Genomic DNA, 26,768 nt, shown 5'->3' on the forward strand with positions numbered 1-26,768 from the left:
AAAAATATACTGTACACTGTAGTATGGGCTTCTGAAACAAGCCCTAGCAAAAGACCCAAGGATATTGTTAATTCTTCATGATAGTCACCAGAAATGAGTGAACTCTGTACCAACATGTCTTGCCTCCTCTTTCTAAATCCATTTTATAACTGTAAAAAATCTCCTTCATTGCCCTCTTGCTTCCAGTAATGACTTGATTTTTTCTCCTTTTTTTTCCCCCGTCTCCCTTTTTTTTTAATTTCTTGCTTTGTTAACAACCTTTACAATTCAGAGGGTCTTGCTGGAAAAAATATGCCTGGAGCCTTCATATCATTTGCATGTCATTTTAAATACATTTACATCGCATTTTAATCAAGGAAAATGCAAACACATGGTTATAACTTTTTATTTATAGAGTTCTTATAAGGCACTCAGCAAAACATACAGACAAAATATGACCTCAGGGCTGAAAAGGAAAAAGTATCAGTGAGAAGACTGTCAGCATGTCTTGAAAATCCATCTGATAATTGTCCTGCTTTACATATAGCTATTATTGTTTGAGGCTATTTAGGAACTTGTAATGTTTTGATTGAATCAGTCTTATGATAGAAAAAATCTGTCTACAAGTACCCACAAAGTAGCTCATGCACAGAGCACACATGACTCTCAGTTCTGAGTGTCATCTGGCAGATATCTGCTGGGACAGAGATGATCTGAGTCATGGGCAGATTCTTGACAGATCCCATATGATCCTCACCCTCAGATTTCAAAGTTCTGCTGAAAATAACACCCAAGATACCCTGACATCTACTTCATCTCCTCAAATTGCTGTGATATGGTTTACCCGTTCACATTTCCTGGAAATATGCTGCTGGTGAGGGAAAAGGGTCACAGCAATGAAGTTGGCCAGGAAGAAGGTGTTCTGCTCTGCCTCACACCAGTGAGCTTGTCACCCACTCACAGGTCTGCCCAACCAGCCTTCTCAGCAGCAGCCAGGAGCTCCACTCTTCCCCTCCCCACCTCCCACCCTGAAAATACAATTACTCCAGTTTCTGACTTCCCTTTGCCTTCCAGGTTAAGGATTGGTGTAATCTGCTGAGAGGAAAGTTCCATGGGAGCTCTGCAGGTAACAGAAAGCTCTGGAAAGGTGGGAATGGAGTACAAATTACAGAAACCAAGAAGTTCACAGGATATAATCAAGTTCTCTCTATAATTACAGATACAACACTACCGAAGAAATTTTGTAAGGTCATGCTTAAAAAAAAAAAAAAAAGTCAAGCAATGCCAGAATTAAGGCTATCAGCAGAATCTTAACCCCTTTAAGCATGTACATTCTGATGATTCTCAGCACTATGCTGAAAGCTTCCATGAGAACCTGTGACAGAAATAAGACCTGATTGGACACTAGATTTTAACTACACCAAAACAGTTCATATGGCTCACCAAAAAAGTTAAAGCTGAAAATTTCTGCAAGAATTTAAATTCTGAAACAACTTTCCCCAAGATATTTTCCAAAATGTGACATTCCCCAAAAGAAATACCTTGATCTTGTTTCTTCCTGGGCCTCTGGAAGCAAGAGAAGAGCAGGCTGAAATTGAGAAGATTCTTCTCAGCTTAAAAATTACTCACAAATGAAGCTGAAGAATGTTGAATATTGAGGAATAGAAGAATTTCATCCACAATAGGTTTGTCCATCTTGAACAATGAATGAACTGTCTCTTCTGCTCAGAAGGAAATAAGCAGGTACAAAATAGCATAATTATTAATGTTATGCTAGATAAACAGGAGATACTTTTAATGCAATCTCCATAAATATCTGCCTCAATCTGACAAGCAATGTTATGAGATTTAAGGTATTTGTAAAATGTTTAACCATTCCTAGGTGAAAAGTATCTCTTCCAAAAGAAGAGCTTGTAGAAATGAAATGTTATGAAGGACAGCTCATAACTCATCCCCTTTGTCAGTACCACATTATTCACCTTTTCTGACAATTTTTTTCCCCTCAGGAACCAATCCAGCAATAAATATGTTCAGAGTTCAGCTATATTTGATTATGTCAATGGAATGTCACTCTGCTCAAATATCTTATTTGCAGCTCTTAGGATGTTGTTCTTTTCCCCAGTGCATTTTTCATTCCCAGGTAAGCTGCGTGAGTGACCTCCACGTGGATATGTGGAGAGTTCCTTGGACTGCTGAGGGGAAGCCTTCATTCAGGTATCATGTGACAGCAGCTAATGTCACAGCTAAGGGATGATGAAAACAGCCATGAAAATAAAATATGTCAATATTTTCTTGAATTATCCCCTATTTTCTACAAGTTACAAACCACTTTTAGGTTATAAAAACTTGGAAGATACCAGGTCATTCTGGTTTTTTTTTTTTTAATCACGTTGTTATATGGGAATTTCTGTAGACAATTGTACCTCTGACTCAGTGAAAGGGTTTGGAAAAAAGGACATATCTGGTATCCCATGGTTTCTGAGTGGAATAAAACTTCATAAGAGATATGACACAGTTCAACTACAAGTCAGGATTTTAAACCCAGCTGAGGCTCATAATTATGACTGAACTTTGAAAACTCACATGAAATAACCAGATGGGGTCCATTTTGCTCAAGCGGATATTCATATCAAGCATCTAAACACTACTGCTGCATAATAGTTCCATATTATTAACTGTTAAAAAATGCATGGGCTGATCAGACAGTATAACGTTGTCAGCACACAATTTTATCAAAATATTCTCTGTTTTGGGTGTTTTTCTTCAAAATCCCAGTTGTAACTGTATTTGAAGGTCAGATTTCAAAACAATTTCTTACCTCTGCTTTTAAGCGAAACTTCATAGCTGAACCCTATCAAAAAAAATCAGAAACCACCAAATGAGATGCTATAAAAACATATTGTTTTAAAACCTCTCTTGAAGGCAAAGACAATCTCATGATTATTATTAATAACACTACATCAGTGTAGATCAAAGTTAAGGACAAAACTGCATTTCAAGTTGTGAAAGGTCACACTGATCTTGGTACCTGTACTTGCCAGGTTTATTTATATTTAATGCTACCCTGACTGCAACTTACAAAGGGCATCTATATTTTTCTCATATAAAAATATGAATGCAATTTTAAGATCGATATAGAAGAGAAAGAAAATAGAAACTTATAACTTTGTGATTCATAAGAATAGGTTTATATTTTAAAACTAATTCTACCAGATGTAGTAAAAAAAAGTTGCATTTTAACCTCCATTTCACTCCAATTTTTTTTCTATGACTAGTCCAAAACCAAGATATAGCATAGCTTTCTATATTATCCCTGTTCAATAAACTATGTGTGGTCTGGGTTTCTGAGCAAAAAGGTTAGCTTAAGGCTTATAATAAAAATGTGAAATATCATTAACTGGGCAAGGGAAGGATTTGCAGCACCAACATCCAGTAATGGTAGAGGCAAACAAATAAAAGAAACGTGTCTGTCATCAATAACACTGTGATGACATGGGGAAGGTCACTTTTACCAGAATTTTCATTTCTTCCTCCAGGGAACATGAAACACATAAGTACATGATCATGTACCTGGAGGAGCAGCAATACTGCCTGTGATCAATCATCCTTTCTGTCTCTTGAGTAGAAAGAGAAATTTTCAGGAGTCAACAAAATCAAAAAGAAATTAATTCATGTACAGGTCAAGAACTGTGACCACTGTGACTATAAGTAAAGTGTGAGGGACTGTTCAAAAATCATTGAACAATTGCCTGTGCCAAAACATGGCAATTATTCTGAATATCTCAACAAGCAAAATTTTCAATAAAAACCAGGAAAAAGACAAACACTGGATCTTTTTCTTGTCTTTTACATGTTCAGTTGTGAGCTGCTTTTCTGTATTTCTGAAATTAGTCATTTAGTGATTTTTCCTGAAATTTTCTTGCTCCAAGGGTTGGGTTTTTTCACAAGTATTCTGTTATAGGTGTATACTCCTCATCTTTCAAAGTGGCTCTGAAGTAAGAATTACGCAGAGAAATGTTACCAAAATTACTTTCTTGTCTTTCTGTAACATGGTCCAGTTCTTTTCAAGATCTCCAAAGCTCAATGATAGGCTTTGTCACAATTTAGAACACAGCTCAAGTCAAGAAGTAGGAAGAAAAAATAGTGAAATATGTCAACCAAAAAGCCTAAAATGTTTTTATATGTGTTGCTATCTATATTTGTTTGAAATATGACATTTTGTTTAATATTTCAGCATGATCATATTGGAATGTTTTCTTCCACTTGATTGAAGAATTTTAAACTACAGGCAATACAGAACGTTAAACACGAGAAGTTTGCATTGTCAAACACCACGAATAATATATATGCATACACATATATAAAGCTCCTATTTCAATTCCACTTTAAGAAAAAGTCAAGCACATTTAAAGCCTGTTTCATCTATTTTTCACCATCTTGTTTTCTTCCTATGTTGAGAAAGACAAAATGCATTCCCAATAATATTTTAAAGCCATCACTTAATGTTCTATCATACATCACCACACATTTCAGTTCCCAGACCTTTCAGCAGTTATACAGCTGTTATTTATGGCACTTGCTACTGGTTTTATATGTTGATTATCAGAAAGGGAATAGGAGTTGGACTTTTTTTTTCTGGATTCTGTCTCTTCAAGAATGAAAGCAAGAAAAACCCAATATAAATAAAGAGTGAAAGTGTTGCCCCGCCTTTGCTTAGTTGGGGTTGTTTTCCTTTCAGGTTCTCTTCTACAGACTCCCACTGAAAACACATCTCTAAGGAACATTTCTTAAGGTTAAACTGACAAGTTACTGGTGGTCTTGGTCTTCCTGTTTTTAACTATTTTAATTCTTCCATTATATCCACCAAAATACTCTTTCTGTATTTATATACTGGAGTCAGGTCTCATACAACTACACAAAACTGAAGTAGTATTCAATTATCTCTTTCTTAACAGCTCTCCATTATGAAGCACCTAAGATAAGTACAGCTCCAAAGACAACACAGTACAATACTAAGTGAACTTCAATAGTAAATATAAGATGGCAAGTGTTCTCCCTCCCCACCTGTCAAACAAAAATAAACACTGAAAGTGAAGTACAATCATTTCAATTTAACCAAACATGAACAGTGACGCTACATTTCAACATCAGTAGGCAATCATTAGCACATAGGCCAAGATAACACAGGAGAAAGAAAACAGATAAATCATTTAAAAGAAATGGCCTGTTACTAGAAACACAAACTCATGTGACAGCAAATGGCATCACAAGAAAGATCAAGTTGTCATTCCCACAAGCACGGGTTATAGAAGCAAAATGGAAGAGAGATGTTCCTAGTGATAATTAAGAACTGAAACAATCATATTGTAAATATTCATTATAGAAAGATAGATTCACTCCTTTGAAAACATTTCCAGGTTGCAAATGTGTAATTGACTTTTTTTTCTTCCTTGTTATGAAGGATGAAAGACCCCAGCATCTGTTGTACTACACAATCGGTCTGTTCACAACACTGAAAAGTTGGGCACTTAAAGGTGAAAATCTGCAAGAGGCTTTTTTCTCATTACTTATTTCTACAGGTCTGTAAAACTGAAAGGATTAAAACTTCACATCCATTGATTACAAGCCTAGGGAAAAGACTAGAATGGTGCAGTTAATACCCAGATTCTTTTTAAATAGAAAGCCACAAAAACTTACTCTGCCTACAGAAATAAGAGAATCTGGCTGGAAGAAGATCTCCAAAATGTGAAGGGCAAATCTTAACACAATGAACTTTTGGGGGGATTTCTATTCCCATGGTGAGAAAACAGCAGAGGTGTTAATTGTGAACTACAGTTCAATATAAAGGCCCCACAGAGCACTTGGTACTCAGTTTTGTTTCTTATGAAAGGCCCATTTTTTTCAGCTAAAAATTCAGTCTCCAACCCCTCAGTTCCACTCAGAATTCATAGTTATGCCTAATCTGCTGTTTTTCTGGCTCACTTACAGGCCCTGTTGGCAGGTAGTGAATGCAAAATAATTTTAATGGGGGAACCCCTGGGAACGGGAGCAAAAGTTTTGAGCATTTACAATTTTACAATGATGTACGGCCAGCTGTTAGATAAAATAGGCCTCCAGCAGTGGAGCCCACTGGAATGGGAACATTGGTGTGGATGTTTTCAACTCAGCAGTCTGCTAAAGAAGGAAACTAGATCAGCCAAACAACAAAAGGACAGGATTGGTCTGGTCAGGGAAACATCATGAGGACATATGGTACTTGTTAAACCCATTCCACAATGAGAACTCCATCCCCAATTTGAGGGCCACAAACTGTCGAGGCTACAAAGTGAGGGCACACAGAATTTGAGGGCCCAATGGGAAGGCAAAATAAATAAAATGGTTCAGAATGGCAGGAAGCAAAGTAAAGAAAGCACTGGACAAGGACAATTTGATATGTTGGACAGTTTGTACAAATATGAAATTAATTTGGATCAAGTCCAGAGGATATTTAGTGCATCACAATCAGACACTAATTCCCATCTTTTCAATTACTTACCACCCCCTGAACAATAGCTCTGAGTGATGACAACTGGTGCCAAGTTTAAAGAAAATGGACTTAATTCATTTCCCACTGAAATCAATAGAAATGTCTCCTTGTCTTCAGGAGAAGCCAGATTAATCCATTTATGAGCAAGAGTACCTGCTCATAGCAATCCTATTATAGAACAATTGGAAAAATTATAAGAAACTGAAGAATAAGCACTGTGGGTAAGAAATAATAAAACTGCCTGGTTTTAAATATGCGTCAGTCTCCCTTTGATACAAAAAGTAGCCATGATGACATTTTACATTCATTTCTTCGAACTCATTCAACTGATCAGTGGTTCCTAAGGTACCTGTTAACCTTGTTTTCCTCTGCTTTGGTCTTCTCCATGGAATGTTCCCTCAATTCTTTCAAGTAACACAAACATTATTTTCATTCCAGTGCCTCCTAAAACATCAACAGGAATCTTAAAAGCAAAAACTATGCCCGAAAAATCTTGTATTCATTTGTGTGTATCATTTTGTAAAGGAGGGAAGTGGCTCACAGAGCTAAACTCCCCTGAATTCCTTTGCACGGGGTTCAATTGCACTTGGACAGGGAAGAGGACAAACATTTATCAGATGGGAATCAGCTGGGAGAGGGAGACACTTGAGTGTCTTCATCCTTGGAGGTTTTCAAGACCCGAATGGCTGAAATCCTGGGTAACCATGTCTGATGCCACAGCTGACCCTGCTTGCAATAGGGTTGGCCAAGAGACCCCCTGAGGTCCCTTCCCATACCATTTGTCTTGGGATCTTACTGACTCCATCTTCTTAATCTTTATCTCCCAGCTGAGAGGGGAAGAAAAAAAGAAAAAAAAAAAAAAAAAAAAAAAAAAAAAACAGCCAGAGTTATTTCAGTTAAAAAAAAATAAGAAATCTGTGCCTCCAGTGGACATGAGAAATGCTGTAGTCCACATCCCTCCTGCAAGGGAGAACCATGATATCCATACCATTCCTGACAGATCTATAGTTTAAATTCCTTAAGATTTCCACTGCAAAGTTATGGGGTCTCGACACCCCCTGCTAGTTATTCTTTCCAATATGCCACTATCCTTCTCAGGAGGGTTTATCTCAACACTGTCTAAATATATTTTGCTGCATTATAACTTCATAATTTCTTGTCCCAGCTGCTAGACATGGATGGACAATTATTCTCTTCCTCTTTGCAGCATCCTGCTCTGTATTTTTAAATGAATCTCAATCTTTTATTCAGTCTGAACAACCCCTTGTCTTAACCCAACTCAGTTATAAATCTAGGCTCGACGGTTTCCTTCAGAATTGGTACTATCCAAATCCCTGCACCAAATACTATTGCAGTTGATTAGATCTGCCTAAATGTTGAACTTCCACTCCTCTTTTCTGGACAATATGCAGACTTTTCCAAGTCACATCTCCATTTTTCAAAAACATTTTGCTTTCTAATTTAAATCTAAAAAAATCTTTCAACTCCTTCATAAGTCTATCAATCTCTCTATTGCATCACCTGAGTTGTTAATGAAAATATTGACCAGAACTTCAGAGTTATGTAACGAGGAGGAAGCTGTTCTTTCCTGAACCTTTCTCCGAATTTCCTTCCTTCCTTCATTTCAAGTCCATTTCCTTCCTCCCTCCCTCGGGCATCTACAGAGAACAGGCAAAGAACTACAGGAGAAGGCAGGATTCAGCCAGTTCAGCAGACAGAAATGTAACTTCGTAGTGATAAAAGCTAAAATTCTGCCTTAGTCTGGATGGACACAGAAACCCTAATAAAATTCAGTTGTGTTTGAGTGCCTTCAATTTTGTGGTACTGCCAAAAAGTGATATCCCCTTTCTAACTGTGTAATCTCCCTTTTAAGACAACTCCAGAGTCAAAGCCACAGCCAGTAGTCTTAGTGGGAAGGTTTAAACATAGATACATGGGAATTATTATGACTATCAAAAATGGAAATATTGTTAACATAGCTCAAAATGGGAACTTGGCCCTTTGAAATAGAGACTGAATGTAGAACTGAAAATCACCCACAGCTCAAGTTATAGGTAGATGCAGTTGACCCTGGCTCTGGCCAGCAGCACACAGTGAAAAAATATTTCTTATTATTAATAACTTAAAAAAAAAATCACAGAGGGCTTCTCTAGTATTCCAATTTTAGGTTAGGTCTAATGCAGTTTAACATGGTTTTATCAATTAGCAGTTCAACTACCCTAACTTGACGCTGGAAAAAAAGAGGATCACACAGATGGAGACATCTAGAAGCCTTACATAAAGATTTTATTGCATTACCTGTAAATATCTATCAAGGACAGCAAAACACCTTTGCTATTTTCCATTCTATTCAGCACTAAGAAGGACACAGTACTCTTTTTTCCCCTCATCAGAAACTGTTTGTTCTCTCCACCCCAGTCAGGACTGACTTTTTCAGATAGTCCATAACATATTTTACATATATATATATATATAATGTGTGTGTGTGTGTGTGTGTGTGTTATATAACAACAAAATTACTGCCAAGCACATTGTTTTCCTCTGCAACAAAGAGCCACTTCATGTTGCCTAAGCGTATCTTGTGCTGAAAGGCATCTGCAAAATCTCAGTGAAGGAAAATACAGAGACACAGAGAAAAAATACTCTTAAGATATGATTATAAAAGTGCTCAACATTAGACAAATATTCTCTTTAAAATAATTTTGAAACCAGAAAGGAGAAAGATTTCTGGGGCTTTCAGACCAGGGAAGCATTTTCCACTCAATTTGAGGAAGAACTGGGGGCTTGTCCCGGCACCTAGTAGTAGCAATACAGGCAAAACATCTCAAGGTATCTCCTCCCTTTTCACAACGTTTTCACAGCAGTTCTGGGGTGCAATAATGACAATCTCACTTCCCTGTTGCCACTTCTTACCCCTTGCAACAGAGCGTTATAACAATTTAGCAGCAATCCAACGAGACAGAACTAAAAATTATTTAGCTGAAAAACAAAGTAGGGCTGTTTGCCAGGTTTTTTTGAAGCCAAATCAATTCCTCAATCAGGTTTACCACTTTCTTGTGCAAGAGCTTGTGCTAGAATAGCAGGCATGGACACAAGGGTGAAGAGTGTATGGGTTGTATTATTAGCCAAACTCTAACTGCAGTGTCAGAATCCCAGAAGACACATTAGCATGTTTGGAACAGTAGGTTGGTGGGAGGCAGGAATCTGTCACTGAATTTAAACCTGGTCTCACTCACACTAGCTACACACCAACATGCTCTCAGTTTTCATCCCTGTAAGAGAAAAAAATCAAGACCAATGAGTTAATGAAATGTCGGGTGAAGAATCAGAGAAACATGTCAAAATGCCACAAAAAATATTGTTCCCAGAGGAGAAAGAATCAAAAGTTCACCAGAAAAGGCATATGGCTGGCAATCATTATTAACAACCAAAGAAAGGGGGAAAAAAGTTTTTTCCCACTCCACAATTCAGTCAGATCCTTTCCTGGCTACCACTCTAGAATGATAAATTACATACAGTACAAAAGGTTCCAAAATACATATGTCAGTCCCTCTACTTCAGGGTTATTTACAGTCTTCTCAAAGATCCAGACAATTGAGGTACTTCCCATATAGCTGAACTTCAATATTATGGAATCATTAAAAGTAACAGCAACTGACTCTTAAGGAAAAAGATCAAATCTAAATCTCACCTTTTTTTAAATGTCATTCTGCTATCATCCCTCTCTTCATTATTTTCTTTTTCCACATCATGTTTTTCATTATCAATTCTCTTCAGTCAACATAGTTCTGCAATTAATTTTGGAGTGGTTTAGTTCGTTTTCTTCCCCCAGGCCAGAATCACATACAGTATGTCCTTCTGTAACAAACCAACTTAACTGGGTTAACAGACACCAGTATGACACATCACAAGTGTGGAATCCAAATACCTAACAGGCTACTGTAAACTACACAAAAAATGCAGCCTTCTCTCTGTAAAACCTTATTACATGATAGAACTTATATAGAAAGAAACAACTTGAATTTTAATATGCAAAAGACATTCTCTCTGCTGGATTACAGTCGTATTTAGAAATCAAAATAGGTTTCAAGTGGATAATGAAACTCTGAAGTTTTATCTTTTTATAAAAGATCAGTTCACTATTGATGTAAATCAGCTGAATCGTATTTCATACCATAACATTTATCTGAATCAGTGGAGGATCAGTAAACACAGGCAGAAGAGTCTTTAGTCTAGGAACAAGGAGCTCAAAGTTTTGTTCCCAGCTGTGCCAACACTTTTCTGCATGAACTTCAAATGCAAATCCCCAAACATCTATTTTTGTTCCATAAAAATGAAACAAAACTTTTCTGGATAGTGTATTTAAATTGTAAGCCACATAAGGCAAGACAAACACTGTTGTTATCAAAATGATAGAAACATAGTACTCATCCCTTTTTGTCTCCAACTACTAATCTGGTCTCTGTGGGCTAGTCAAACAAACTCTGTGATTCACCCTGGGATTCTGCCTGCACCAAAAGAGGTTCCAAGTAAAACTGTCTAAAAACTTTCTCTAAGTTATTTCTAAATCTGTGAACCTCTGCACCACCAAAGACTTCAGAACCAGCATGGAAATGCTGGCTTTTGTATTTTCCCCAGTGCTTACTTGTCAGGTAGAACCTCAGTCAGTTTCTAACACAACTGATATGTACCTCTTGAACTTCTGTTCAATAAATGCAGCCCCCTACCTTTTGATGCCTGCCAAATCTGCTTCTTTGCTGTCCAGAGCCATTCCGCCTAACATCTAAGCTCCTTCTGAGGTCCTTCACAACTTACTCACATCTTACCTCCCTTCATGCTCTTCAGTTACTTGTTTGACTACCTGTTTCCTTTACAGCTCCAAGAATTCAGCCAACAAAAGATGTAGCCCTCAGGCATGATTTACAGCTTAAATTCTCTCCAAATTCCTTAGCCAAAATAATACTGCTACTCTGAAACTTATGATTTTATGGCTACTATCTCCCTTGATTGCTAGTCATTTTTAACTTCTGTTCAGAGCTGTCTCCCCAAAAAAAAAAAAAAAAAAAGGAAAGAAAGGAAAGGAAAGTGCATATACTCCTCTAAGTGTTGAAGAAGGAGCTACTATGACAAATGCAAACACAACAACACAGCCTAGAAATAGGAAGGCCACTGAGTTCAGTTCAGGTTGCTGATAGGCCCAAGAAAGCAGTTTTATTCAGTCTGAGATGAAAGAGACACTTAAAAATACCTAGTTTTTCTTCAAAAAAAGCAGCATTTAAAAAGGCACTTATATGTAATTTCTTGTGCTCCTGATCTGGGGCTACAGAGATTAAGAAAATTATACCCACCTTCAAAGCTCAGGCACCCAGGGGAATTCAATAAACCAGTCAAAGGTCTGACAGATCTTTCGAACAGGGTCATGTGAATGAATGCACTTGCAATCAGATGGCGCAACTGTGATAGCAGAGAAAGGAATCTCAAGTTTCCTTGAAGTTACCAAGCTTAAATCATATCTTCCTCCAGATAAAGATCCAGGATAATTTGAACACCAGGTCCATATGTCCTATGTTTTTTCTTAGGACAGGACTAGGAAGAAACATTAACATCGGACTTCCAAGATTAACTCATCTTCTACTTTTTGTTCCTCCCTTAGCCTGAGAGAACAAAGCCCCTGTACTAAACCATTTACAACGCTGCATTAGAATTAGAAAAGAGCAGATTGCCAGACAGTCTTGGTAAAAAAACCAATGTGAATGTCATCTACATGGAGCAGATTGTTAAAAATCAATCGGCCTGAACTTGTTCACACAGAAAAAACTACATAATAAGAAAAATCAGGCAAGCAAATTGCAGCAAAAGATGCTTAAAATATTTGCACAGAGAAAGGGGTAAAAATCTCTTAAATTATCTGCTGTGAACTAATCTGTTCCCAAGTTTCATCACTGCAGTATGTTCTACCATTTAAGCAAGAAAAATAATTAGATTTCTAAAGTAATTCTTACATACCTCAGTAACCTTGTACTAATATGCAAAGTCTGGAAATCAAGCTGAGATCTCATGACAGGACTGATATAAATAGAGGAAATATTTCACTACTATAATGATTAGCTATACTGTTAGGGATAAATCAACAGTGAAACTTCATGAGTTTACTTCCAGTTGTGCCACAGCTTATATAATGCACTAAAAATATCTATAGCATGATAGGACAAACCTGCCCTTCTCTCATTCCTTTTAACAGAGTTAAGCTCAAGTTGATTTTCCAAGTGTCTTGGCTTGTTTCATCCACAAAGCATTATTTTCAACTCTTTTTTTGAGACAAAAGGAGATTCCAAGGAGGTGAAGAAGTATCAGTCCAGCTGCAGGTGAGGTGTAACACCTGGTTCATCCTTACAGATGTACTCAGAAACAGCAGTGACTTACATATTTGCAGAATAATCTGGCCCAGTCAGGTGGCATAAGTCTAAAATGTTATTGCTGGTTTCTTTCAGCAATAATAACCAAACCAACTCACTGCAGCCCAGCATATGCTCCTAGGGATAAGGCACCCAGGGGAAGCTGGAAAGGAAAGTACATATGAGTAAAGCTTAGGAAAAGAACTGTGTAAGTTTCTTTAACAAATTAAAAATTGCCTTCAGTCAGTAAAACTGATGTCATCTTTTGGTCAGAAACCCCACTTGCAGCCCTGCAGGTATGAGCCCCTCTCCTGCCCTGCAGCATGGGACACACTGGGTTCCACAGCCCTTCTTCCCTCCTGCTTATGGGAACTGGAGGGAAAGACCTCACCTCCTCCAGGGTGAAAATGTTCATTTCAGCACTTAGGAATCAAACCCATCTTTTTTTTCGATTTTTATCTAAAACTGCTGCATAAATCCTAGTCAAACTCAAAAATCATTTCAGAATGATTGGTATTACATTGCTTTGGGAATTATTTTCTGGGAAAAAAATTAAATTAAAAATTAACAATTCCCCTCTAAATAAAACAGCCCTGTATTCTGTTTCTGGCTATGCCACAAGCTTTTTTGTCTGCTTAGTTATTCAAATTCTTTTTGCCTGACTTGTCTTATTGTTCAGACACTGATCATGATGCTGCTGGTCTCTAAGGGTGCTACAAAGCTGCATCACTAATATCAGGGGTCTTTGAGACTTCTGTATGGAAAGATAGCATGGAAATAAAAAAATTAAGATTTTGCACTGAGCAGCAATAATGTCTTTTACTCCTTTGACAATAAGACAGAGAGAAGAATCAAATACACATATAGTTCCAGATAAAAGAAATTGAGAAAAAAATGCTTTAAAGAGCATATATACTCTATAAGGAGTATTGCTGGATATTATAAACATTGAAATTTTCCTGCTGTCCTAAACTATCATTCCATCAAGCTTTTAACCTCTGCTGTAGAAATTTAAACATTTATTTTGTGATAACTTTACATTTGGTGACAACAAGCTACAATCTCAATCATTTAAAATGAGAATTTGACTTAGATTTAACCAGACATATACATGAGAAGTGATTGCTATGTTTGTTAACAGAGGCCCCATCTAGCAGCTCTACCATCAGAGCATGCAAAAATCTGCAGTAGAGGAACCATGATGTTGTGCAGAGCTCTCTGAACCGCCTGTAAGAAGTCATTCAGGCTATGAATATTGATGCTTCTTCATTTTTTCAGATTAATCACCAACAGATTGCATTTTTCCCCCAAAGGTTGACCCACCCATTCTTCTGGGGTGGATGGTGCCCTCGATTGACCACATTTCTCATGGAAGGTCATGTATAACAGCCTGACGTCAATCTCCAAAGGCACTGGACTGCCTCCATAAATGTCAGTCTGGGAAGGCAGCAGGGATGGAGCAGGACTTGCACATTAGCACATGGTTGAGCCGATGCAGGTGCTCATAACTTATTGCAGATGGAGATATAAATTGCTGACATCTCTCCCAGGACCACAGCATTAAGTATGTATGCGCAATACCATATGTAAGAGTTTGAAGCCACAATCACTTCCTCAGGAGAAGCATCATTTAGGGAACTGAAGGGTGGAATTTTTCTTTCATCTGGAGGAAAAGGGCCCAAAGGAAAACAGTGATGAGATGTTTGTTTATCATTTTAAAATGAGCCTCTAGAAAAGAAGACAAATGCTGAAACATTTTTGTCCTGGAAAGGAGAGACCTTGTGGTCTTTATTTTTATCGCTTAGCAAGCCAATGGCACGAATATAGTAAGGGATCTTCACCACGCACCAAGACAATACAGGGGTTGCAGAAGAAGGAAATGTGTCTCTTGCCCATAGTTTAATCGAGGGAGAAATTTGGTGGGTTCTACAAGGGCCTAAGTTAAAATGTCATCTATTTAATTTGCAACTGTGGCCTTCCAGTTTGAAATGTAACAGACTTCATGAGCTTCATATGTTAAACTCAGGAAAATAACCACCCATGGCTTCAATCTGTGATCTCAGGGAAGACATTACAGGAAACTGTGAACATGGGCACATCCTTGTGTGACTGTGGGAATCGGTATAGACCCCCTTAACCCTCCAAATGGTAAATAATGATGAAAGTGTTCAGCTAAGCTGGAAATAGACATTTTATGCAGCTGTTTATGATTTAGGAATGTAGCAGTCCTACAAGATCACCAAATTGTCCATTCAGCTGCCCCCTATACCCTCCTGACTGTATCCTGCCTCTCAAACCATGCTGAGTTCTCCAGACACCATCCCACATGCACAAAGACTAAATCTGCTTTTCTAGGCTAGGGAGCCTCTGTAGCATCGCAGGGGTAATGCTTGGATTTGATGCAAGAGCAATGGAAGTTGTTCTACAGTTAACAAATATATTGCTATTTAATCTGCCAAACATCGTAAACACTAGTGCAAATATTTTAATAAGCTACTGTGTAGTCATTAAATATTGAAATCTGTTCTTAATTAAGTGCTTCATTTGACATAATAATCCTCATTCTCAATGCAAGATTTAGCCGTGTTCCAACACAAGGGCAGCAGCATGACATGATGTGTTGGACCATCTGTATTTACAATCACTGACTTTTCTAATGTATATATGAAAATGAGGTCAAGCCTGGAACAGGTTGCTTTATTTAGCTGGAAGATAGCTCAGGCTGTTACTAGACACCAAATCCATGACTTTTCAGCAGTCTGACCAATTACAGAAACGAACTGCTCTATTGAAATAACACTTCTGAAAGTTTTTCACATTTCTTGGAAAATGATGCAGTGCTGCAGAAGTACTTAAATATGTCCAATTTCTTTGCTGCTACAAGTACCTGTGGCAATATGTGTGCTGAAGATTAGAGGAAAATACAGCAGCCATGGTTTTCAGGATTTTATAAATTCTAAACCATGTCACCCATTGACTTTCCTCCCTTTGTTCAATAGAGCTGTACCTTTTAGCAGAATTTAGACAATGTGTAATTTTACTTTAAAATTACATTTCCAGGCCCATTCAACTTTTAATATCCTCTTATTATTTTTAAACACAAGGATAATTACTGACAGATTAATGGAAGATGATACTCAGCTATGCCGTCATTATCAAAAAAGAATTATACCATCCTAGGTTTTACTTAGTTTGCATTAGTAAGGATATCACTACTGAAAGAAGCTAAGCCCGTGGATGAGGGAGAGGTTTGGCATGGGAAGAGAAGGAGGACAAAGACATCAGAGCACTGTGGAGAAGTATTCATGCTAATACCTCCAACAAAACAAAGCCAGTCCTTGTGAGAACTGCGGCCACAACCACCAGCAGGCTGTGGGAATTCATATGGAAGGCAGGAGATCTCTCAGTTTCCCGTGGACTCAAAGTACACTGGAAAAATTGTACAGTCTGAGAGATCACTTCCTGCAAACGTACATGTGTTGCCCATCTCTACAACTCTTCGCCTAAGGGCAATAAACCTCTCACAAGAACAGCAAATGAAATTGGGAGAGTAGTTTACAGTGCTTCCAAGATACACATCCCCACACTGCCCAAGAGCTGCATTTCATTCTGGGCTAGGAGGCACCAAGCGCTGGGCTTCTGAAACCCAGCATATGAAATACAGAGGTGGGTTGCTATTCGCTCACAATGTTTGGTGTTTTTTCCTAAAATCACCAGTGCCCTATATAATAATTTGGCATTCTTTTAGAAAAACAGTCGTGCCCTTAACTTTCAAATTTAAAAAAAAAAAAAAAAAAAAAAAAAAACGAACTATACTAGCTTGTGTAGCCAGATGGCAAATAAAATTTAAAGAAAGCAACTGAAATGCATTTATAATCTCTAAATATATTGGGCTTGAGTTTTTTATCACTGTGGCTGGCAAAGCACTAACTCCTATAAATGTATGAAAGGTTGGGATATCCAAGAGGGTGAAGAATTATCTACAGCGACTCCTAAAGTTATAACCAGCAAAAGCTGCATTAAATCAAGGTAAGAATACTTAGAAAAATAATGCCAAAATGTGAAAGATTGCAGACATCATTCTTAGTCACCATTTTTCTTTTCTTCTTCCTATGCCTTTGATCTAGAGAGAGGCAATAAAAGTAATATGAGCTATGAAAGGAAAATCATATAAAAGGGAGGCTTCAGAGGCCCATTAAACACAATCAGTTACAGAGAATGAAGGACAATATATGAGCAAAGAAAAAAAATTTCCATTTTAAATGTTTAATCATGGCTTTTTAAAATAATTTTAGGTTAGTTTCTTCAGAACAACTGTGGTTTCCTGGAATATGTTTGCCATTTTTAGACCTTGCTATACATTCTATCTCAATGTGCTTTAATACTGCACAAAGACTTTTTCCAAGCAATTTCTAGCCCATCAGCTACTTGTTCCAAACTAGTAATCACAAAAAGTCTTTTTGCATTGCTTTGCATTGAACTTCTGACAGTGAAAGATAAAGAAGGAAGTACTTGACAATAGATCCTCAAACTATTGTTTTAAAGTGACCGGGCAGAGATGAATTTGCTTAACTGACAGCACAAATAATCAAAGTAATGATTTATAGGGAAGGTGCTCTACAGATGGCAACCAACTTTCCCACTGGAGAAAAGCAAATATTTTCCAGTAAAAAAAAATAGAAGAAAATGTTTAATCCAACAGCCTCGGCTATGTTCACTAACAAGACACCTTAAAATAGAGCATTCAAAGCAATCATTTATGTGCAATACTCCTAGCTTTAGGAAGTAATATAATCTGCAAATGTAAAGACATCTTTATAATACCAGTATGTGTTCAAGAGACTGATATATTGGTCTAAAAATTATGATTTATCATCACAATCATTCCCTTCCTATAAATGCTCAGTAGTACCACATGTATTGTATGTTGAATATGGTTTCCTCTCTTGTAATTAGCAGTCTGTAACAGCCACCTTTGTCCACATCCATAACAACTACATGAGAAAACATCCTTGGTTGCAAGAGAATTTTGAAACTTATCGGAGAGGAATTAATAGAGGAGAAAAACAGTTTTGGAGATTCTGATGTGGTACTGACCCTGCAGATCTGAAATTTAAAAAAAATAGATAAAGAGTTGCTGAGAGTCACCTTTCTCATCTTCAAATGTTTTTATCCATTAGAAAAAATGTAATTTAAAAATAAATACAGGCACGCACATTGGTAATAAGCTGATCACTATAAGCACTTAATCTATAGGACAGAATGTAAACATGCCTCCTGTTGAATTGCAGAGCTTCTCCTTAAAGAAAAAAATGTGGTGCATGGACATACCACTAAAATATTAATTTTCTTAAACAGTAAAAGCACTAAGGTTTTACTCATTCATTTGCTCATTTTCATATGCTACATTTAATTACAATGGAACCTGAACCACTTATTAGTTTCTGTTGGATATGACCAGTCTGGGAATTCCCAAGAAGTGCCTGAATAAAAATATTCAGTTCAATATTCATGTTCAACGGAGTGCAAAGCACATCCACACATAGCTTCTCTTCCTTTGTGAGCTGTCACAACCACTGTAGGAGGGTCCGTGGGAGCACGTCATCCACACATCAACAAAAAGAAACTGAAGTGGGAACTGCTGAAGTGAAATCAGGAGCTAAAAGCCACTTGTTGTTATTCCCTCCACTCTACAGCACAACGCAATTATATCATAGACACAGTTAATTTCAGGCATCCCAGGTACAGAGTGGCTATCAAATCACATTCACGCCAAGTACTAAATTATACAAGGAGAAGCCTTGGCACTTTCAATGGCATCATTAGTTGGATAAATGCTGCTTAATACAAGCATTACTATTCAAATCTCCCTATAATTCCTAAAATGAAAAGTGATCACTTCAGGTACTTACTTGAAGCAAAAGTTATTATGGTAGGCTGTTAGTATTGCTAACACCACCACTGAACATATACATATCACTTAATCAAAAAAAATGTATATGTACAGCATGAATCTGTCATTTATTTGTTCTAAGTGGTCTTTAAAATTCTCATTCAAAAGACAATTTCCAAACATTTGGATCTACCTTCGTGATAAATATTTTGAAAAGTGGAGATCTGCATCTAGAACCTGAACTTTTATTTAGCGAACCTAATGAGACTGTTGTCAAAAATGTTAATGGCAGAAGAATATCTGCTTTTTATAATGCATTGTCACACAAGCATTCTTAAGGAAGGATTGTGTTCCTAGGGACTGAAACTTCAGCTGCAGCAGCATACTGCTCATGTCTGAGCTCTGAGATTGCTTCCCTATTCCTCCCCTGAGAGTTCCATGGATTTGGTTCAAGCACCATTGAACGTGATGCCGTATTAATTGCCCTGGAGGGTAGCAAGGCCTTTGAACTGTGGCTGTGAGTGATATTTTGCTGTAAGACATGTGTCAGCACTTGCCTGGTTAACTCTAGGGATAGGTTGTACAGCATACTGGGACCAAGTATCTGGAAAACTACTTTGCATCCTGATCTTACATCTGTTTTCTATCATGCTGTGAGATTGACTGGCCATTCTATCAGAGAATCATCATTCTGGAATAGACAGTCTAAGTAAAAATATTGTACTGTCAAAGAGTATTAAGGACATGCCATCATCTCCTGTAGTTCATAAAACCATCTGGCAGTAAGGAGACTAAAGCAGTTGATGTGCTGTCCTTTCCCCTGTGAGAGGGACAGTCTGGGCCCAGCTTGGTCCAGGAGAAACTAAAGTTCAAACACTTCCACAATCCCACTTGTCCCTGTTTGTGGGTATAAATTTTCTGTCACACATATCCCGATCACACAATCATCCCTCACGTAATCCATTACCATCAGCATGAGAACACCAAGAGGTCACAGCAGAGCTAGAGCAAGGCAGTCATGGACATGCTCAAAAGCAGGATTTGTAGGAGTATGAGGGATTTTCAGCAAAGCAGAACCATTTTCATGGCTAGAGGCATGTATGGAGGATAGAGGGACTTTAACTCGTTGGTTTAGTCAGGATTCCACATTCAGTCAATTTCCACGTTCAGTGCCAAAATCATTTTTTCTATTTTCTCTACCTTTTCCTTCCTATTTTGCTCTATCTATGCTTTTCCTTATTGCTACCCCCACCCCCCCCACCCCTTTCCCTTCACTTCCTGTCTGGTTTAGTCTATTAGTAATTCTCTGACAAAACAGGGGACTAAACTTGCCACTGTTATCAAACAAAACCTCTTTCTATTTCCACAAAAGAACATAAGCTATACCTTATTCTGATAATAATGTCTGCTAACAATAATGTTCAGTAGTAATAATTAAACTCTTTAGGAAGCTTACCTGGCACTCAAGCGAAAAAAGTAACCATAAATTCACAAGATGTGATGAAAATGGCGTCATGTACAAAGATACATATTGACCTGTAAAAGAGAAATTTATTATATTATTTCTTGCATAAAATAGTAAACCTTCCCTAGTCATTTATTTGATATTCTAAAATATCAATTAAAAGAAAAAGTCATAGCACTTATACTAAATATTAAAACATATGCTCTTTTCTTTTTTTTCTGTTACCTCTTTAACCCACCATAACAGAATATTTAGGAGAAAGAGATGTTGCTATCTGAAGCTGAACATTTAACAAGGATGTCAACTTAAGATTAAAAAGAGAATTTTTTTTAAATGCAAGATGAAGTATTTCAGATTTCACAGTCTGAGAGAGTGACAAAAAAAGTACAGAGTACAGCCACAGTCTTTTGATCTAGGAGAAAGAGTTGTCCTTCATGTTGCTGGTAATATGACCTAATGGCAGGATAATATTGCTCAAACACCTGCAGCTTCAACCAGTGGAGAGATGTGTAACTTCTCAGGATTTTATTCACTATGAGGATGCAATTGTACTCCATGAAACAGTACAAGAATTTGGGTACAATCTTCAGTGGAAGGAGAAAATATCTCAGACACTTATAGTTGATGATTAAAAAGGTAAATTATAATCCCTTCCTAAGTAAAATGTCTTAAAGCCAACACTCACCTACCTTGCTATGGCCCAGTGAAATTATTGAAGCTGATGGAGAAAACTCCTATTAAAGCCAGTGTTGCAGCAGAAGAGGTAATAAACTCCTTAAGAGGAGCAAGGGGTTCGTAGCACAGGACACTCAGTGCCATTGCACTTCCTCTCTTGATCCAGATCCCCGGCTGGTGAGGTATTATCATATATCACAACTCATCTGTTGACTTCCAGAGTCCATCTGTATGTGTAAGAAGTACTTTTTCATGTCCTAAGATGTTACCTTGTATTTAGTTTCAAAGGAAAAAGAGCCTCGTTAGAAGTCTCTAAAGCTGAACTGTCAAACAAGAAAGTTTCTGCACTAAGTAGGAGTATAGTTTGTAGGGATTTATCAAGATAGCCCATCAGATTGACACTTGACATGTAAATTGAATAGCAAATCTGACAGCTCAAATATTAGTGCATCTGCCTAGCTCTATCTTACAGTTACTCCTGCAATAGGCTTTTTGAAAGCACTCTTGGTATCCATTTCCAATCTGGCTAATTTTTAAGGCTAGCATCATAGCAACCCAGTGTATTTAGAACTAGCTTTTTAAAGACAGCTCAGTCTGTGATTATTAATTACTGATTCAAGTGACAAGTCTTATTTGGTATTTGTATTACTCATTAGCTTTTAATCAGATGAAAAAAAAAATCCTCACCACACAGAATATATTTGATAATTTCAATTGGAAGCACTACCATGCTTGTAGGCCAAAGGATTACACTGAACTATCCCTCTCTTGTGTTTGCTTGCTCTGCAGGACACGTTTTCTCCCCACAATTACCTGATATCCAAAGGAGCAAGGAGTTAAGACTTCCAAGTCCAAGTGCAATACTTGCATCCATTCAAAAGAAACAGTCCTGCTGTACTGCAAACAACAGAAGGGGTCCTTGCAAGGCACTGAGGGTGTTTACACCTTCGTGTGCTGTAAGCTGGGGACTGCAAAAACAGAGATCCTGGCATCCTCCTGGGTGCTGAGAAGCTTCATTTCGGGCTGGGATCTGCAAGAGCTCCTTGCAGGACCAGCTCTGCATTTTGCAGAGTAGATCAGAGGAGATGGGATTTCTGAGCTGCCCATGGTCTGGATATCTCTGAGCTCTGTTTTTGTTTCAAGAGTCCTTTAAAATAGTCAGGCTTAATGTTCTCTGGGAAGAATGGAAACAGCACTACTCTTAAATATCCCATGTAAATTATATGCCATAGCAAATTGTCGGCTGAGGGAAGATACAAAATGGAGCATATAAGTATTCTGCTGAATAGGAATGACTCTGGCCTTCTTTAAAAAGAGTATTTGTATTTATTATCTGATTGGACAGAAGAAATGTAACTACCACCTTCTTTCCCCAGAAGAGGTCTTGAGCGCTGTCTTTAAAAACAATTTGACACCTATCTCAGACTCATTCTTTTGTTTTTCAAATGCAATTTCATAGAATCATCATCCAGTAGTCATTCAAGAGATGCAATGATAAGTAAAAATATCTCCCACTAATCTCACTAATAGCTCTAAAGTCTCTTCCAACCCAAGTCATTCCTTTGATTCTATGATTCTAGTTGCATGAGACCTTTATTTTTGAGTTTCCTGTTTCTTTATTTATTTCAGTTCTCTGACTCATTTCATATCCAGGCCAGACATTACCATAAAAAATATATTGCCTTTGAGTTTAGAAATAATCTCCCTCCCCAGTCCTCCAGGTTATTTACCAAAGTACTCCAACTGTTCCTTAAGAGATCTTCCTATCTAAACCAAAGAAATGTAGATAGAAACAAGAAAATTAATTTCTTGCAAATTCCATTTTGGTTTACCTTAAAAATAACTGGTAGATACGTAAAGAGATGATGCTCATGTAGAGAACAATATTTTAGGGGATCACTAAATCTTTTGGACATAATCTAATGCCAGGAAACAGAACAACAGCAGAAAAAGATTTTAGGAATGCTGAGAAACAAACAGGCCACTGAAAACCTGCAGCCACAGAGCAAGGTCTGGCAGATCAGTGTGATCTAGCTCAGGCCAAGCACAAGTCCTCAGAAACAGTAATAGTGAGACACTAAATTTACTAACTTATTTGTGACCAAAAAATTAAGGCAATGGTATTATAATTATGGCCACAAGCTCATCTGTTTCATGTATAAGAACCTCACCCATTCAATAAAAAAGGTAGATTGCAACTACTAGTTACTACGTTTCTCAGAGAGGGGAATATCATTTCCTCTTTTCCAGAATAAATATTGGTCATTCTAAAAATACCGTTTATATATTAACAAAATAAATGTAATTTTGATCTGCTGCAGATACAAGCTCCCAGTTACAGCAAATGTTAGCTTCTGTCTTTTAGATCAAGCTTCTGATGTTTCTAAACTAAGATTTCAATGTAGCTGGACTTCAAATATTATGTCACATCTGCTGCTTCCCTTCTCTCGCACCTTAACCATGTTTCTATGCAGTCTGCTTACTCACCTGGTTTTTTTTACAGGAGCTTTCTTTTGCTGCTTGAGTAAATACAAGTATTTATCTGGCAGGGCCAAGCTGGCTGTGAATTTTCATTCCAGTTAATTCCATTTAATCTCTCTTAAAGGAAGAAAGTTTGGTAGCAAACTTTACCTCTTACCACTAAGGAAAACTGGGCGGGGGAGGGAAGTATCTCCATCTTTTCAGTTATGGTTGATTGAGTCCCCCTTCCCACCATGGCCATGGGGAAAGGCACTGCCTTCCTGTGTCTCCAGAACATACTGCTGACAGGAGGGCCATAACTGCTCATTGCAGACAGGCAGCAGGCAGTGCCTAGAAGACAGAGAAAGGAAAAGGTAGCAGCAGTATCCCCAAATATCAGCCAGGGAAACAAAATATGGCAACCAGGTTGAAGGCCCCAGGATCATTATTTAGAAGAACCCAATGTCTAAGGTAAGTATAAATATAAAATAATTAGCATGTTATAAAAACTGCTGGCAAGAATGAGGTACACTTTAAATTATTTGGCTGGATTAGCAGATAGGGATAGAATTCTACTAATAAATATTTTTTTGTGATGATATGGTAAATTCTGATGACAGTGGCAAATATCCTTGAAAAATTACTCTTTTTGTTTCAATATCAGTATTTGAAAGAGATGATCTGTGTTTTGCTACCTCATGCCAGGCAGTCCAGCAAGACCCAGGGAAATATTGTAGGTCTCTTGCAAAAGTCAGACTATTCCTGTTTGAAAGAGGAAAAAAAAAGCCAACTTGAATGTCAGGGTTTACATTATTTTGTGTGTGTACTTCCAACCTATTGAGAAGTAGCACCAGATTCTGAGCTAAAGGTTCCCAACAACCTTCAGAAAGTGTCCTAATGAAAACATTTGAAGCCCATCCTACCTTAAAACTTGCCATCACTGAATGTCACAGAAAGGTAATCCCATACCCATTTATCTTGATATAAATCAAAATTTATAGTTTGAATATAAACACTGTAGGCAACTGGGACGCTGAAGCAAATATAACTGATAAGACATTTCTCATGCTTTATCCTGATCTTGTAGTGCCTGTGACTCAGAAGCATCAAATGACTGTTCTTCTATCCAATCAAGCACCATATCTTTTCCTGCTTGAGGTGGTACACAAGAGAGTCTAGGAACATTTCACAGGCACCCACTACTGTCTTCATCTCAACTACTATATATTCTGTAGAAAGACAAGTACTTCTTTTCACCACAATTTCTGCTTTTTAGCAGTCCATTTAAAACAAGATAGGGATCTTGGGAAGAACCTGCAACTTTCAGATGATCCCAATCCATTTTAGCATAGTGCTCAAGCATGTACCTTAGGAGTCAGTGCTGAGGGTTTCTGTGCTTCCTTTGGGTACCAAGGCACAGCAGAAATCAAGGATGGATCTCCTCTGCCACCAGGGCAATGTGTTTATGGGCCCTACAGATCCTGAGAATGTCTGAAGGAAACATTCACTTTGCAAATGGATGAGCTCTGTAAAATGCACTCATGCTGTAGCTGACTTTGAAATTCTCAGTGGGGGTTGGTAACTGCAGAAACACAAGAATTTATAAAGTCAAACTCATTTGCTGCTTGTTATTCTCATTTTCAGAGGTTCAGTATAGCAATGCATTCACTTCAATACAGCACACCTGAAAAATAAACACAATAAAATGAACACAATCCTTCTAAAGTTGAAAATTATATTACTTCATCCTTCTGTTCTTTTTGCTTTCAGCCTGAAGCAAATGCAAGAAAAAGACCATTTTCCCAAGTAGTAGCAGAAACTTCAGAGGGAAGTTGATTTCACAGGGCTTCTAGAATGTATCTCACTGCCATTCTAAACCTCAAGATTTATGTGTATAAACTGTTTTAAAAGCTGATCCAGTCCCTCTCATAGAAGCAAGAATATTAGCTAATAGATTGGTCTGAGCTGGAGATACCTGTACATTCAATTTATAATTTGTAAAATCCTGTACCTATTCTTTGTATCCAAGGTATATTGATAAGTGAGCCCACTACAAATGCCCATTATTACAGCATATATAAACTGCCTCTAGTTAAAGGGCAAGGGTTCACATTGCCTGACAAATTACTGCCTTACCAGTAGAAATCTCTATGAAACAAGGATTTTTACTGAATTCACCTGCAGGTGATGCAGGTTAAAGTAGGTCTACAGTGTATGCTGTGGGCAAATGCAAGCTTTGCCTCACCTATGCTGCAAGGCAAAAGCCATAAATTTGCCACTGATTAGGTACAATTAGTAGAGCCTGACTGCTTTGCCTAATATTTTAACTTATGTCTGGTCTATTCCACAATACAGGTACTTGGTCTGAAGCTGACTCATGTCCCACAGCACACAAGCAGGGACAGAAAAAATGATGTGCTGTATATTAGAGATACATAAACACCCTTAAAGGGCAGCTGTCTAACAAGCTGCAGAGACTACCAGGGTAGGAAACTTGATTGCAGTGCAAGAAAATAATGACGAAATTAATATCTGGGAAGAGGCTCTCTCATTTATCAATCAACGTGTGTTGATATCAGGTATGAAAATTTAACTAGTGATGATGAGACACTCAAAATGAGCATTTCTTGAAAGGAATTAAATCACAGATCATCAAGATAATGAATTAGGACAAGTTTTGCAGTCAACTCAACAGCTTAGATACAAAACTCTTTACAGCAATGTCTTGGAAAAAATCTCTCAAACTTCCCTTGTGCCATATATTCCTGAGCTAACAGATACACAGTCAAATGTCTGAACCCAGGAAAGAGATTGAGACAAGTACAGAATTCATTTTGTGAGGATCTAGGAGTAGAATTGGTACTTGAAATGGAAAGAGAAAATGTTTTTAAAACTATCTTTCTGAGTTTGGAGCACTGCTTATGAAAGTTGTGATGTCCTTCACTTTGACTTTCTCTCTTACCAAAAGTACATTACTTATGATCAAATGTCAGATTGACATATCTGAGTTGTGCTGATCTGCCAATATTACCAGCTTTTCTGATCTGATAAGATGTTCATTTCAAAAATACTTTACTTTATCAAAGAAAGATGAAGGTCTCCATGTCCTTTCACCATGTTATTTAACACTGAACATGCCCATGAATTCTTCAATATTGCTTCACTCTAAAGACTGCTTTGCTCTCAAGATACAAAGATACCACATTTTTAAAATAGAGATGTTGCTTATTTGGTGATTTTTTGTTTTTAATAATTTCAACCTGGTTTTAAAATAAGAATGAAAATACCGGCTCACAGTAGTTCACTATGTTATTCCTCAAAACCTTTTCACATTGTATCTATTTGCCAGCCAACTAATGATAATCCTGATGAAAG

This window comes from Corvus kubaryi, unplaced genomic scaffold, assembly GCF_017639235.1.
Source record: "Corvus kubaryi isolate FWS band 111438036 unplaced genomic scaffold, C.kubaryi_AGA036_p1.0 37397, whole genome shotgun sequence".
NCBI lineage: Eukaryota > Metazoa > Chordata > Aves > Passeriformes > Corvidae > Corvus > Corvus kubaryi.